The following is a 15598-nucleotide window of genomic DNA, read 5'->3' on the forward strand; positions in this document are numbered from 1 at the left end:
GGGGGGGGGGTGATTTGTGGATGGCACTGTTATGGAGGGGGATCTGTGGATGGCACTGTTATGGAGGGGGATCTGTGGATGGCACTGTTATGGGGGGTGGATCTGTGGATGGCACTGTTATGGTGGGTGGATCTGTGGATGGCACTGCTATATATGTGTCACCCACAGATCCCCCACCCCATAACAGTGCCATCCACATATCCCCCACCCCATAATAGTGGCATCCACAGATCACCCCCCATAACAGTGCCATCCACAGATCACCCCCCCCATAACAGTGCCATCCACAGATCTCCCCCCCCCCCCCAAATAACAGTGCCATCCACATATCCCCAACCCCATAATAGTGGCATCCACAGATGCCCTAATAACCTGTGGGAGGGGCCGGTGGCATGCAAATGCGGCGGGGCCGGTGCGGTCACCGTACTCTGGCCCCACCGCTCACTCACTGCTTTATTGCCTAAACATTTTATAATAATAGCTTTCATTGAAGTTCCGATCCCCAACCCCATCTGTACTACTTACTAAATGTCCTGTAGCAGGCAGAGCAGGGCGGGCAGCGGGCAGAACTCACTGAAGTCACATGCCTGCGCCGCCTACTTCATTCATAAAGTAGGCGGCGCAGGCACGAATTTGCATGACACCGGCCCCTCCTCCCTCCCCGTCCAGCTGACACATCGCAGTTTGCGATGCTGCAGCATTGCAGACTGCGATGTAAAATGGCAGCATTCGCCCCATAAGACGCAGGGGCATTTTCCCCCCACTTTTTTTTGGGGGGGGAGAAGTGCGTCTTATGGGGCGAAAAATACGGTATTTATTAAACTGCCTGGGACACATAGAACTATTTTTTACATATTTTCCACAGACCAAAATAGCTGAGAATATGAATTCTGTTTTTTCTCTGTTATTTTTTTTTATTGCTTTAAAGACTTCCAGACCGGGCTGTTTACCCCCTTCCTGACCAGGCCTAATTTAGCAAATCTGGCATAACACTTTTACTTATCCAAGCCATTCAGAGATTGTTTTCTCGAGACACATTGTACTTCATGTTAATGGTAAATTTGAGTCAATATGTTTTACCTTTATTTATAAAAAACATCCAAAAGTTAACAAAAATTCACTGTTTTCTAAATTCAAATCTCTCTGCTTTTGGCCTCTTGCAGACGAGCGTTCCTCCCGCAGCGAGTCCGCAACGCAGCTCCTGGCCTGACCTCCCAGCACTGCCGGAGTCACATAGCATTATATTGATTCATGATGCTATATAACCCTTACAGTTCTGGAATGTATTGGATAACACTGACATAATGCTGCCAGTGTTATCCAATACATTCCAGAACTGTAAGGGTTACATAGCATCATAAATCAATATAATGCTATGTGAATCCCGTCAGTGCTGGGAGGTCAGGCCGGGTGCTGCAATGTGGACTTGCTGCGGGAGGAACGCTCGTTTGCAAGGGGCCTTTAAGACAGATAGTGATACCTCATAAAATATTAATTAATCAACATTCCCTATATATCTACTTTATGTGGGCATCATTTTGGTAATGTAATTGTAATGCAAGGCACCAATGAAACAGACCAGTGTAGATGAAGCAAGGGGTTTTATTCAAAAGAAAGTAAACAAAGTCCAGGAAAACTTCACTGGTAACAAATAACAGGAATACCAAAACGAATGGAAGCAAGGGGAAGTCCCAATCCGTGCTTTTATGTGCCTGCTAACAAATCCCAGGGCGCCAAGTGTCCACTCCCCATAGGTCATGACTGCCCTACACCTGTGTACACAGCCTTGGCCGGTCATTGGCAATTATCCCAATGCAGGCCCCCCTAATCTACTTAGAATTAGTGGCCAGGTGCTATTCTCATCACAGGTCGGCGAAGCTCATAAGAAGCGTGTATACGCAACCACGCATCCCCTTGCGAACCCGTTCCCGAGCGTACATGTGGACGCACGACAGGCTCGGCATCGATATGGACACCGAAGTGGAATCCGCAAGAGGTACCGGAGACAAGCCCGGCCACGGCGTACTGCCACTAGCCCGACCGACCTGTCCCCGGGACTTCAGCGCTCTTCCCCTCCGGCGCACACACGAACGCAATCCCCGTGTCGGTTCGCAAAGGGGTCGGATCTGGTGTATCAGTGGAGACACGTGTAACCTGTCACGCCGGAGTGCGAGACAAGTGAGGCTCTTACAGTAATTCTATTTTTTTGGGGACGTTAGACGGTTTAGAATTTTTTAAGCAATTGTTTAAATTTTAAAGAAAAGTCAGCTTTTTTAAGGACAAGTTCAGTTCTGAAGTCAATTTGTGGGGCTTACATAGTGGAAATCCCCCCATAAATGACCCCATTGTAGAAACTACACCCCTTAAGTTACTGTAGTAGTGGGCCAGGTCCCTTGGTACCATCGAATTCTGAACCTTGTGAAGTACTATTAGCTCTTTTAGATATATGGAGACTTGCAAGTATAAGCAACCGACACCGAAGAAAGAAGACTCGTGTCTGCTTAGTTTCCAAGAAAATTCTGTGTCTCTATTAACATGACTCAGACCTTTTACTGGGCTAAACCCGCCCTCTCCATGGCACATGGCCACCCAATAATATTACAGATAGGCAGGTACAATCCTCCTCATGCTTAACCAATAGAAAGACATTTCAGAACTGGAAGGGACATATTTGGACACTTCCTGAGAGTGCCGGTGGGTGGAGCTCAAACATGCTCAAGTGGTCTGCTGATCACAATCCAACACCACACCTAGGACATGTGCAAATGCTTCCAAATGAATCAGCCTTTACTTAAACAGATATTGTCTTTTAATCGGACAACATCCATTTAATCCAATGCAAATCTCGTACTGACCCAAAGTGAACCTTTGTTAGACATGGTTCCAAAAGGGGGGATCAATCCCTGAGGAAGGTCTTTTAAAATAGGGTCGACCAAGAAAGGTGATCTAGCATTCACATGGACACCAGTCCCACCAACCAATGTTTAGCAGCATGTTAGGGCCCCCATGGTTCCGTGAGACCGGCATCAGTGTTCTATACCCCACAGTTGCTGATGAGGACCCGCTGGTAGCTTTTACTAAGAACATTGCTCTCAGAGCCAGCAGCCATTAGATCCTCCGCAAACCAACGGTGGTGGCTTTCACATGGGGTAGTAGGAACCCGAGTGCTGATCTATAGAATTTCCCTCGTACCATCCTGATCTGATCTCGCTCTCTTATAACCGTAATTTTGTCAGACTTTACACAGGGAGGCATATACAAAATAAACCTACATAACATTCCTAAGCTAAAGAGAAAGTCCACTATAGTCATCCTATGCTAATAAAAATGTCCACGACATTACTCAAAACTGATTTTACAAACTTTGTTAATTCTTTAGATGTTCCACAAGAATTAAAGGAAAATAGAGATAAAATTTCAAAATTTCACTTTTTTGGCAAATTTAAAATTTTAATAAATTTTTTTCTTTAACACATAGAGGGTTAACAGCCAAACACAACTTAATATTTATTAACCTGACTCTACATAAACACCCCACATATGATCGTAAACTGATATAAGGGCACTCGGTAGGGCGCAGGAGAAAAGGAGCGCCATATGGTTTTTGGAAGGCAGATTTTGATGAACTGGTTTTTAGATGCCATGTCCCATTTGAAGCCTCCCTGATGCACCCTTACAGTAGAAACTTCCAAAAAGTGACTCCATTTTGGAAACTAGGGGATAAGGTGCCAGTTTTATTGGTACTATTTTGGGGTACATATGACTTTTAATGGCTGTTTTGGCACTGTTTTTTTTTTTGCAACATTCATCTGACAGGGTAGATTATGTGCTATTTTTTATAGAGCAGGTTGTTACAGACGCAATGATATCAAATATGTCTACTTTTTTTGTTTCAGTTTTACATAATAAAGCATTTTTGGGAAAAAAAATATTTTTGTGTCGCCATTTTTTTTTTTCTGTTGATCATCTTGGTCAGGGGCTCATTTTTGTAGGAAGAGTTGATGTTTATATTAGTACAATTTTTGGGTACATATGAATTTTTTATCATTCATTATTACACTTTATGGGGCAAGGTGACCAAAAATTTTTTGTTTTAGCACAGTTCACGTGAGGGGTTATAAAGCAGATCATTACGGCTGTGGCAATACTGTATACTTCTTTTTATTTAAGTTTTACACACTAATAGCAGTTTTTAAACAAAAAAAAAAGATGTTTTAGTGTATCCATAGTCTGAGAGCCATAGCTTTGTTATTTTTTGATTGATTGTCTTAGTTAGTGTCTAATTTTTTGCGGGATAAGGTTAGGTCATGTGATATTTTTATAGAGCTAATTGTTGTTGACGCGGCGATACCTAACTAATATGTATACTTTTTTTTATTTATTTTACTTTAACAAAACAATAGTATTTTGGATACAAAAAAAATTATGTTTTAATGTCTCAATGTACTGAGAGCTATATTTTTTTATTTTTGAGCGATTTTCCTATGTAGTGGCTCATTTCTTGCGGGATGAGGTGATGATTTTATTGGTACAATTTTGTGGGACATACGCCTTTTTAATCACTTGGTGTTGCACTTTTTTTGATGTAAGGTGACAAAAATGGCTTTTTTAACATAATTTTTTTATGGTGTTTATTGGACGGGGTGGATCATGTGATATATTTATAGAGCCGGCCGTCACGAACGCGGCAATACCGAATATGTTCATTTTATTTTTTCTATTTTAACTTTTTTTTTTATTACTTAAAGGGGTTGGCCACCATAAGTATAAAAACCAATAAAGTGCCCCAGACAATAACTAATGCTAAGAGGTATTTGTATCATGACAGATATACTGTGTAAATATAATTTTTCTACTGCATTCAGCATAGCATGCTCACGTTGATGAGAGGCTGTGTGGGCGGAGCAGCTGCAAAGTGAAAGTACAAATCCCAGCATGCATCACAGCAAGCATCTTCAAAGGAGCAGTCACATGACATCTCTGCCTACTTGCAGGTCCGGCGTTATAATAAGGCAGACCAAGTGGCTGCCTTAGGGCGCAGAGAAGGGGGGCGGACGAAAAATGAAACTTTTTTTATTTATTAATAACTTGCACGCCGCCGGCCGTCCTGATATCTTCTCTCTGGGCTCCAGAGTCCCGACAAGTTGTTTGAGGACCTTTACCACTCAGCCAATCAGTGGCCGCAGCTATGTCACGTGTCAGGGAAGTGATTTCCCGCTGAGCCAATCACTGGCCTGACACGTGACACAACTGCGGCCACTGATTGGCTGAGTGGAAAAGGTCCTCAAAGTCTTGTCAGGAGCCTGGAGAGAAGATACCAGGACCACACAGAAGAGAAGGGGAGCTGCTGCAGACGGGACCAGGGCCAGGTGAAGAGCATAATGTTTATTTTTACACAACATTAATAGAGGGGGGGTGACATGGGAGCGGGAGAAATGTGCCATGGAGCGGGAGAAATGTGCCATGGAGCGGGAGAAATGTGACATGGGGGGAGAAATGTGACATGGGGAGAAATGTGCCATGGAGCGGGAGAAATGTGACATGGGGGGAGAAATGTGACATGGGGGAGAAATGTGACATGGGGGGAGAAATGTGACATGGGGGAGAAATGTGACATGGAGGGGGGATGATGTGCCATGGAGGGGAGAAATGTGACACAAAGGGGGTGATGTAACATGGAGGGGGAGAAATGTGACATGGAGGGGGAGAAATGTGACATTTCTCCCCCTCCATGTCACATTTCTCCCCCCATGTCACATCACCCCCCATTTCACATTTCTCCCCCTCAATGTCACATTTCTTCCTCCCTCGATGTCACATTTCTCCCCCCTCCATGTCACATTTCTCATCCCACCCCATGTCACATCACCCCCTCCATGTCAAATTTCCTCCCCTCCATGTCACATCACCCCCTCCTTTTTACATCACCCCCACCGAGTTCTGGTGGGGGGGCGCCATATTGTAGCTTTGCTTGTGTTGGCAAAAATCCTTGCACCGGCCCTGCCTACTTGTGATGCCATAGTGACAACAGAACCTCAGGTGTCATCTCATCAGTCCTTCAGTCAAATAACTACATACAGAAATCAACATAATGATAGCAATGCTACATTCCCAGCATTGAATAAAGGATATGGCTTTTCCCACAATGTGATATATATATATATATATATATATATATATATATATATAATAAAGAAAATTGGACTGCACTCCAGACGGTTCCTTTAGTAAAACAGGTGGTGTTTTATTCACACATGTGGTAGCAGCAAAGAAGCGATGTTTCGGCTCAACATGAGCCTTTCTCAAGCATTGATACAAGTGCACAAACAAGCATATATAGGTGAACCAATCAAATCATTGGAAATATCAACATAATTGGTAATTAATAAAAAACAGTGTAACATTTTTCATATATATTTATAAGGGAAACATCCCAGTGATCATGAGTAAAGTGACTAGTGCTATCAGAGAAACAAGTACATAATGAAGCTGACTGTCATATGATAATACATAAAGATCCATAAATACTGCCAGCTATTCCTTATACATTCATTATATTTAATGATATTTTTAATTGTGCACATATGTGTGGGGGATGTGATGATGAGCTCATACCTGGGGGAATGATGTAGCCCACATATACCATCGCGTTGTTGAGCGCGTCTCAGGGGAGACAATGCGCATGTCAAGATCACATACACCTCATAAGTCAGCGCCCGAGCAACACCCCATTGATCCAGTGATGACGCTCTCCAATTACGTAATAGACACACGTTATTGACTCATATTGAGTCGCGTCCGCTGTCAGTGAAAAAAAGAGCGCATGCGCACTCACACAATTGAGGCTCGAAATCACCATTTCTGTAAAGGGAATTTGGCCAATATATATTATCTGCTGTGTTAATTACTACAGAATTACTGCATTCAATATCTGGTCACAGTGGATGATTTCCACTAATTGCAACCTAGAGGAGCGTCCCCACTTTTCCAAGATAGGCAACTATCCCCTAATACCGGCCCCAATGCTGTAAGCACGCCAGTACCACCAGCATCGCGGGCCGCATACAAGTTGCGACTCGTGACCCAGAGGGTTCTCCTCATCAATATATGCCAAAACTATAGACTACAAGCAGTCAGAATAGCCAATCCACAAATTACCATGCCTTGTATGTGATCGAGACAAGAGCATCGCCCCCCAGAGAAAAAACGTAACAATTTACATAATAAAGTAAAAGCAAATGTTTTGTGGGCTCCTCATCCACCGTCTAGACTCATCATTATTCTTCCATTCCCCGAAATTCCAGTGAATCTGTAATGATACACAGAATTAGTGATACAAGTGACACTCAAAAAAACATTAACCTTGTTTTACTGATTTTCTATTGTTAGTTTTTTTATGATATTCTTTTTTCACAGTTTGCATTTTTTATAAATTTTTATCAATGAACATATCCTCCGCAGGAAAATACTCCACACAAAATCATCAACAGCATATACCTTAGGCAAACTTCTCCATTCACAGTCCTCCTCCATATCTATAATCGATGTTCAAACCATTAGGCTGTAAAGTATTAAGAGTTTGAATCCAATATGATTCTTTCTTTTTGAATAATAATACACGATCCCCTCCCCTACGAGGCATTTGTATCTGATCAATAATCCAGCATCTCAAGTCTTTTTCACTATGTTGTTTAAGTGAAAAATGCCTTGGTACTGGAAGATCAGTCCGGCCCTTTCTAATCGTGAACCTATGATTGTTAAGCCTAGTTTTCAGGTCAGTCGAAGTTTCTCCTACATACAAAAGATGACAGGGACAGGATAGAACATACACTACGAAAGTGGAATCACAGGATAGATGGTGTTTAATGGGGTATGATATACCAGTATTAGGATGTATAAAAGACCTAGACCTGCTAATGAAACGGCATTTGACACAATGCAGGCATGGGAAACATCCAGTGCCTGATGGTGCCAGTGTGGTCTGTCTGGTAACACTTTTTGGTCCCACGTCTGCTCTGACTAGTTGGTCTCTGATATTTTTGCACCTTCTATATGCACAAAGGGGAGGTGTCTTAAACTCTGGCACAACTTTTTTGCAACCACTTAACACGGGCCAGTGTCGTTTCAAAATCTTATTTACATCATTACTGTACTCGGAGTAGGTGGACACAAATGTAACTATCCTATCCATCTTCTTGTTTTTTTTGCTAGCCTGTAACAGCAAATCTCTATCAATGGCTAATACTTTATCTTTCTGTGCTTCCAATAATCTACTAGGGTACCCCCGTGCCTTGAATTTGGAGATCATTTCCACAACTGTTTTATCAAGAGTATCCCCATCAGTGACTATCCTCTTTGCCCTTAAAAACTGAGAGTATGGTAAATGTTTTACCATACTGCGAGGGTGACAACTCTCATATCTCAGTGTTGTGTTCCTGTCCGTGGGTTTTTTAAATAATTGCGTACTCAAGGATCCATTGGACCAAATGACATTAGTGTCCAAAAATTGGACAGAGACATCCGAATGAGTAATAGTAAATTGTAGTTCCTCATTTACACTGTTTAAGTGACGGTGAAAGTCTTCTAGTTGTTGCCTTGTTCCAGTCCTAATGAGGAAGACGTCGTCTATGTATCTCCACCACCCCTTGATGTGTTGGGCATGGTGGGAGCCATAGACAACGTCTTCCTCAAATCGGCGCATATAGATATTGGCATACGTGGGGGCCACGTTGGACCCCATCGCCACACCTCGTTTTTGGACATAATAGGTATCTTGAAAAAGAAAATAGTTGAACTCAAGTACAATAGTGAGGAGTCTGATGATGAAAAGACAAGCCTCGGGCGTCAGTGTGGACATGTCTAACATGCTCTGAACTGCAGAAATCCCTTTGTGATGTTCAATTGAAGTATATAGAGATACAACATCGAAAGAGACCAAGGTGATGGGATCTGTTTTCACCAAGTTGGTCTCCTTCAATTTGATTAAAAAATCAGATGTATCCCTAATATATGATTGCCCACCGGTAGAAAAATCACGCAGAACCTTGTCTAAAAAGATTGCAACGTGCCCAAATACTGAATCAGTCCCCGAAACTATGGGGCGCCCCGGTGGGTCCACCAAAGTTTTGTGGACCTTAGGTAGTATATAGATCACCGGGGTAATAGGGTGATAGACAATCAAATATTCAGAGAGTTTTTGATCTATGACACCTGCAGTCAAAGCATCAGAGACACACTGTTCTATCAGCCATGTAATTTGAAATTTGGGATCATGTGATACCATGTTGTATCACCTAACTGCCTTAAAGGGACACTGACAGGGCCAATAAGCATATTGAGGTATATATATGGCAGTACAGGTCTTATAATGGGTATTACAATCATCTAAGTATCCCCCCTGTCCACATTATACATACAGTAAACTTAAGTTTTATAACCTGCTCCAACGGTCTTCAATCTGCCCAAGGGGCGGCGTTTCACCTCTCTTGCGCCCAGCCAGCCTCCCCCAACTGCCGCTTTGAAGTGCCGCCCAGCTCATGAATATTCAGTTTGCTGGGCGGCTTCTGAGGTCCCCGCTCTGAAGCGCTGCGCTTAACAGTGCCCGGCGCATGCGCCGGATCTTGAGGACTGTTCAGATCCCCTAGGAGGACTATTAAATAAGCAGGGCTTTTAAAAATATTAAAATCATCCCTCTTTCTCCAAAATATAGATAAAAATTAATCTAAAGTAAAAATATGAATTATTTTTGGTACCGCCGCTTTAAAACCGCTTAAAGGGATTCTGTCACCTCCCCTAAGCCAAAAAACGATTTTAAAGCAGCCATGAAGCACAGCTTACCTGGATTAGGCTGTGCTCTTTTATCTTGAAATCCATCCAGCAGTTACTGCAAAAAACGACTTTGATTGATATGTAAATGTGTCCTGAAGGTGCCCAGAGGGGCGTTTTTTTCTTCTTAGAGAGCCCAGTACCGCCCCTCTTACAGTGCCCAGCCCGCCTTCCTTGTACTGTCTAACTGCCGCCCCCAGCCTGCCACAGCCTCTCCTGCCTCTCCTCCCTCTCCTCCCCCTCCCTCACGCCGAACGAACTCTCGCACAGGCGCAGTACCCACTGAGGGCTGCGCCTGTGCGATCAGCAGGAGACTGAGGGCAGCAGCTTCATCTTCGTCACTGGGCATGCGCCGAGCCCAGTGACGTCCGATGCTCGCTCTTCCCTGCTGACTGAGGGAAGAGCGAGCATCGGACGTCACTGGGCTCGGCGCATGCCCAGTGACGAAGATGAAGCTGCTGCCCTCAGTCTCCTGCTGATCGCACAGGCGCAGCCCTCAGTGGGTACTGCGCCTGTGCGAAAGTTCGTTCGGCGTGAGGGAGGGGGAGGAGAGGGAGGAGAGGCTGTGGCAGGCTGGGGGCGGCGGTTAGACAGTACAAGGAAGGCGGGCTGGGCACTGTAAGAGGGGCGGTACTGGGCTCTCTAAGAAGAAAAAAACGCCCCTCTGGGCACCTTCAGGACACATTTACATATCAATCAAAGTCGTTTTTTGCAGTAACTGCTGGATGGATTTCAAGATAAAAGAGCACAGCTTAATCCAGGTAAGCTGTGCTTCATGGCTGCTTTAAAATTGTTTTTTGGCTTAGGGGAGGTGACAGAATCCCTTTAAAAAAAAATGAATTATCCCATAGGGCAGTATAACTGAAAAAAAACTAAATGGCCAATTTGACTTTTTTTCATTGCTTCACAAAAAAAAAAAAAAAGAATAAAAAGTGATCAAAAACCCACTCACCCACACACTCCAAAGTGGTATAAATAATAAAACTACAGATCACAATGCAAAAAATTAAAACAGAAATGGGGATCAGAATATGGAGATGCAAAGAAAAGAATACTTTATTTGAAGTTATCTTTTTCAGTATTAAATCACTGTAATTACACTGTGACAGATTTATTTTTTTATTTTTCTACATTACACCGCATCTGGATTTTATAGCTTTACACCACATCAAATTCAAAAGTACATGGTGCCAATAGAAAATACTATTTGTTCCACAAAAAAAAAAAAAAAAAGCCCTCATACAGCTATTTGAATGGAACATTATAAAAGTTATGGATCTGGGAAGCCCAAAAGTAAAAATTGGTCAGTAAACGTGCAACATCTTGGTTCCAGACCAACAAGATTGACATTACAGAGTGGTCAGCCCAATCCCCGGATCTTAATCCAATAGAAAACTTGTGGGGTGACATCAAAAATGCAGTTTCTGAGGCAAAATCAAGAAATAGAGAAAAACTGTGGAATTGTCACGACTGTGACTGATCCAGACAGGTCTGGGAGGAGAAGGTTGCAGCGACTTGCTACTCGCGATAGCTTGTGAGTTTGCTCCGTGGTTCAGGGTATGTCATCCGGGTTTTGCCTTGTGAACCTTTTTGTCCTGACTGGGAGTTTGTAGGCATCCTTTTCAGGTGAGTCCTGTCTGCCACTCCCAGCTACTATATTAGTTTCAGTTTCACTTGCAGTCATTGCCAGATATAGTCCTTACTTCCAGTGTTATTCTGACCTTTGGAGGAGATCGTTTGACGGTATTGCTGTGGAACTCTGGTCTGGCGTGGACTGTCGTTGTTGGGATCACCTTCTCTGCTCGTGACTGGATAAGTCTATGTTATAGATTGTTTGTTTGTTTGTTTGTTGCTGTCTTCCCCTGTTGTTCTCCTAGACGTGAGTGATGGTGACTAGTGCTCCCATCTGCCTTTCCCCAGTCTAGTCTTGTTAGGGTGACTGAGGGTTTAGGCATCCTGCTCGCCGCACGGGTTCACACCCCGTCTAGGGTATCAGGGCAGACAGGTGCCAGCTTAGGGTTAGTCAGGGGTGACCATTCTATTTCCCATCCGTAGATAAGGGTCCCCCTTCCCCTCCGTCTGGTGTGACACGACTGCTGCTGGGATAGCGGTCGTGACAGGAATGTAGTCCAATCATCCTGGGCTGGAATACCTGGTCACAGGGGCCAGAAGTTGGTTGACTCCGAGCAACAAAGATGTACAGCAGTTCTCAGAAACAGCGGTCATACAACTACAAACCGGATTCCCAAAAAGTTGGGACACTATACAAATCGTGAATAAATACTGAATGCAATGATGTGGAGATGCCAACTTCTAATATTTTATTCAGAATAGAACATAAATCACGGAACAAAAGTTTAAACTGAGAAAATGTACCATTTTAAGGGAAAAATATGTTGAATCAGAATTTCATGGTGTCAACAAATCCCCAAAAAGTTGGGACAAGGCCATTTTCACCACTGTGTGGCATCTCCCCTTCTTCTTACAACACTCAACAGACGTCTGGGGACTGAGGAGACCAGTTTCTCAAGTTTAGAAATAGGAATGCTCTCCCATTTTTGTCTAATACAGGCCTCTAACTGTTCAATCGTCTTAGGCCTTCTTTGTTGCACCTTCCTCTTTATGATGCGCCAAATGTTCTCTATAGGTGAAAGATCTGGACTGCAGACTGGCCATTTCAGTACCCGGATCCTTCTCCTACGCAGCCATGATGTTGTGATTGATGCAGAATGTGGTCTGGCATTATCTTGTTGAAAAATGCAGGGTCTTCCCTGAAAGAGATGACGTCTGGATGGGAGCATATGTTGTTCTAGAACCTGAATATATTTTTCTGCATTGATGGTGCCTTTCCAGACATGCAAGCTGCCCATGCCACACGCACTCATGCAACCCCATACCATCAGAGATGCAGGCTTCTGAACTGAGCGTTGATAAGAACTTGGGTTGTCCTTGTCCTCTTTGGTCCGGATGACATGGCATCCCAGATTTCCAAAAATAACTTTGAATCGTGACTCGTCTGACCACAGAACAGTCTTCCATTTTGCCACACTCCATTTTAAATGATCCCTGGTCCAGTGAAAACGCCTGAGCTTGTGGATCTTGCTTAGAAATGGCTTCTTCTTTGCACTGTAGAGTTTCAGCTGGCAATGGCGGATGGCACGGTGGATTGTGTTCACTGACAATGGTTTCTGGAAGTATTCCTGAGCCCATTCTGTGATTTCCTTTACAGTAGCATTCCTGTTTGTGGTGCAGTGTCGTTTAAGGGCCCGGAGATCACGGCATCCAGTATGGTTTTACGGCCTTGACCCTTACGCACAGAGATTGTTCCAGATTCTCTGAATCTTCGGATGATGTTATGCACAGTTGATGATGATAGATGCAAAGTCTTTGCAATTTTTCGCTGGGTAACACCTTTCTGATATTGCTCCACTATCTTTCTGCGCAACATTGTGGGAATTGGTGATCCTCTACCCATCTTGGCTTCTGAGAGACACTGCCACTCTGAGAAGCTCTTTTTATACCCAACCATGTTGCCAATTGACCTAATTAGTGTTAATTGGTCTTCTAGCTCTTCGTTATGCTCAAATTTACTTTTTCCAGCCTCTTATTGCTACTTGTCCCAACTTTTTTGGGATTTGTTGACACCGGGAAAATTTGAATCAACTGATTTTTCCTTTAAAATTATATATTTACTCAGATTAAACGTTTGATCTGTCATCTACGTTCTATTACAAATAAAATATTGACATTTGCCATCTCCACATCATTGCATTCAGTTTTTATTCACAATTTGTTTAGTGTCCCAACTTTTTTGGAATCCGGTTTGTAAATATTAGTGAAGGGATTCAAAGGAAAGCAAAATCTTCAAACATTTCTCAGTTTATATAGTGAATGTTTGAGTTTGTAAAGAAGAATACAAACACTGCTATTTTTTTGAACAGTCTAATATTCACTTTTCTTAATTTTTTTGGAACAACACAAATTTGATATATTTTTCTTCATGTTTTGATTTGGAATAGAATGTGTAGTTTTCCCAACGCATTTGTGTGTATGAAAATAAAAGCTATTAGAAGGATTTTGAGCTTTATTCACTTTGTAAGAACACACTGCTATTATTTAGAACACAACTGTATATAGTCAGTTTACAGCACCTCATCCAGCCTATGTTCATATAAAAAAAACAGGGTTAAATATTTAAGAAACTCCCCAGTTTAGTATCATAAACATGTTCATGTGGTTGCGATGACTTCATGGTATAGAAGAAATCTACCAGTGTCCTCTGTTCCCCAGGACCTACCTTCTCAAATTCGCTATAGGGACCACATAATCGGTCATCTGGTAGCATCTTGCTGCTGTGTGAGCAGGTAATATTTGAATGTATCCATACAGTGGGCCCCCAAAATAAATTTTACTGGTTTGCTCTAGGCACCCCAGTCCGACAATGGCTTTAAGTAAGATACTGCTATTGCTAAGGTCCATAACATATAGCATAACAACATTTACAGAGGCTCCTCTAACTTCCCAAAAAATCGTGAATACATCTTTTGTTTCTGGACAATGTCCAAAGGTTCAATATTTCTGTGGTCTGTCCCCAGCTGTCACGACGATATTGGAGGACATTTATCAAGGAACGCCTTTTTATATTGGTCTTTCATAGCCCCTGCGCTGCTGGAGGAAGCATCTAATTTATGATGAGGCACAAACCTTGTCAGAAATGAGGCGCACCTCCAGCAGTCCAGGCACCTGGGGGACACTATGCCAGCCTCCACCTGCAGGAGTTTTTACTTCTCTTGTATGGCTGTTTCTAGGGCCCGGCCCCTGCTATTGGGCCACCACTAAAAATGTTTGTGCAACAAAATATTGTCACACAGGCATTTAAAAGATCACTAAAGGGGTCTTGTGACTTCTTTACACCAAAAAATCACATAGCTATGTTAGTAAACAAAACAAAACATTGTGTGAGTTCAAATTACCACTTACATCGGCCTCTCTCTCTCTCTCTATCTCTATCTCTATCTATCTCTATCTCTCTATCTCTCTCTATATCTCTCTCTCTCTCTCTCTCTCAGGCTGATAATAGCCAGTGTCCTTAATGGGGCTCACAATCGAATACCCCCACACATATACTAATGCTTCAGAGGCGCGGTCCGCACTGGGGTCCCTTTAAGATGAGATAAGTGTTTGTTTTCGTGACGCCAGTTGCAGTGAAGCAACAAGGGCACAGGGCCTCTTTTAGTGATACTGTGGATGGTACCCTGCTGTAGGAATGCCAGAGTTTTGTGTCCCTTTAGGTGTTGTGCACATGTCACGGGACTCCTACCTGGATACCCTGGATTCCCAGGCGTTGGCTCTGAAGCAGACAAGGGGGGTAGTTGATAAAGGGGATGATTAAATAAATTGAGTCCAGACCTTGTGATGAAGTTGATAACAGCTTTACTTTGGTAAACGTTCATCAGAAACAATCTTCCAACTTTGTCTTGGTTACCAACAGGCTTTAGCATTAACTGTGGCTTACAAACTCCTCTATGCTACATCGGTCGCTCTCTGGCTCTGCTGTGCTGACAGGCTGGCTATGGAACTCAGCTTCTTCTTTAGGCTGTACTTCGCTTTGTAATCTGATCTGTCTCTATCTTTTTCCAGGGAACACTTTACTCCTGGTTTCTGAGGCTTCCAGCTGTGCCCTCCATGTCCAGCAGAGCTGAAGGTGCTTTGGCTGGTCTAGACAGGGCTCGCCCAGCAGGGCAAGAATAGGCAGTTCTATGGGGGTGCCGGC

Source organism: Bufo gargarizans, chromosome 9 (genome assembly GCF_014858855.1).
Source record: "Bufo gargarizans isolate SCDJY-AF-19 chromosome 9, ASM1485885v1, whole genome shotgun sequence".
Lineage (NCBI taxonomy): Eukaryota > Metazoa > Chordata > Amphibia > Anura > Bufonidae > Bufo > Bufo gargarizans.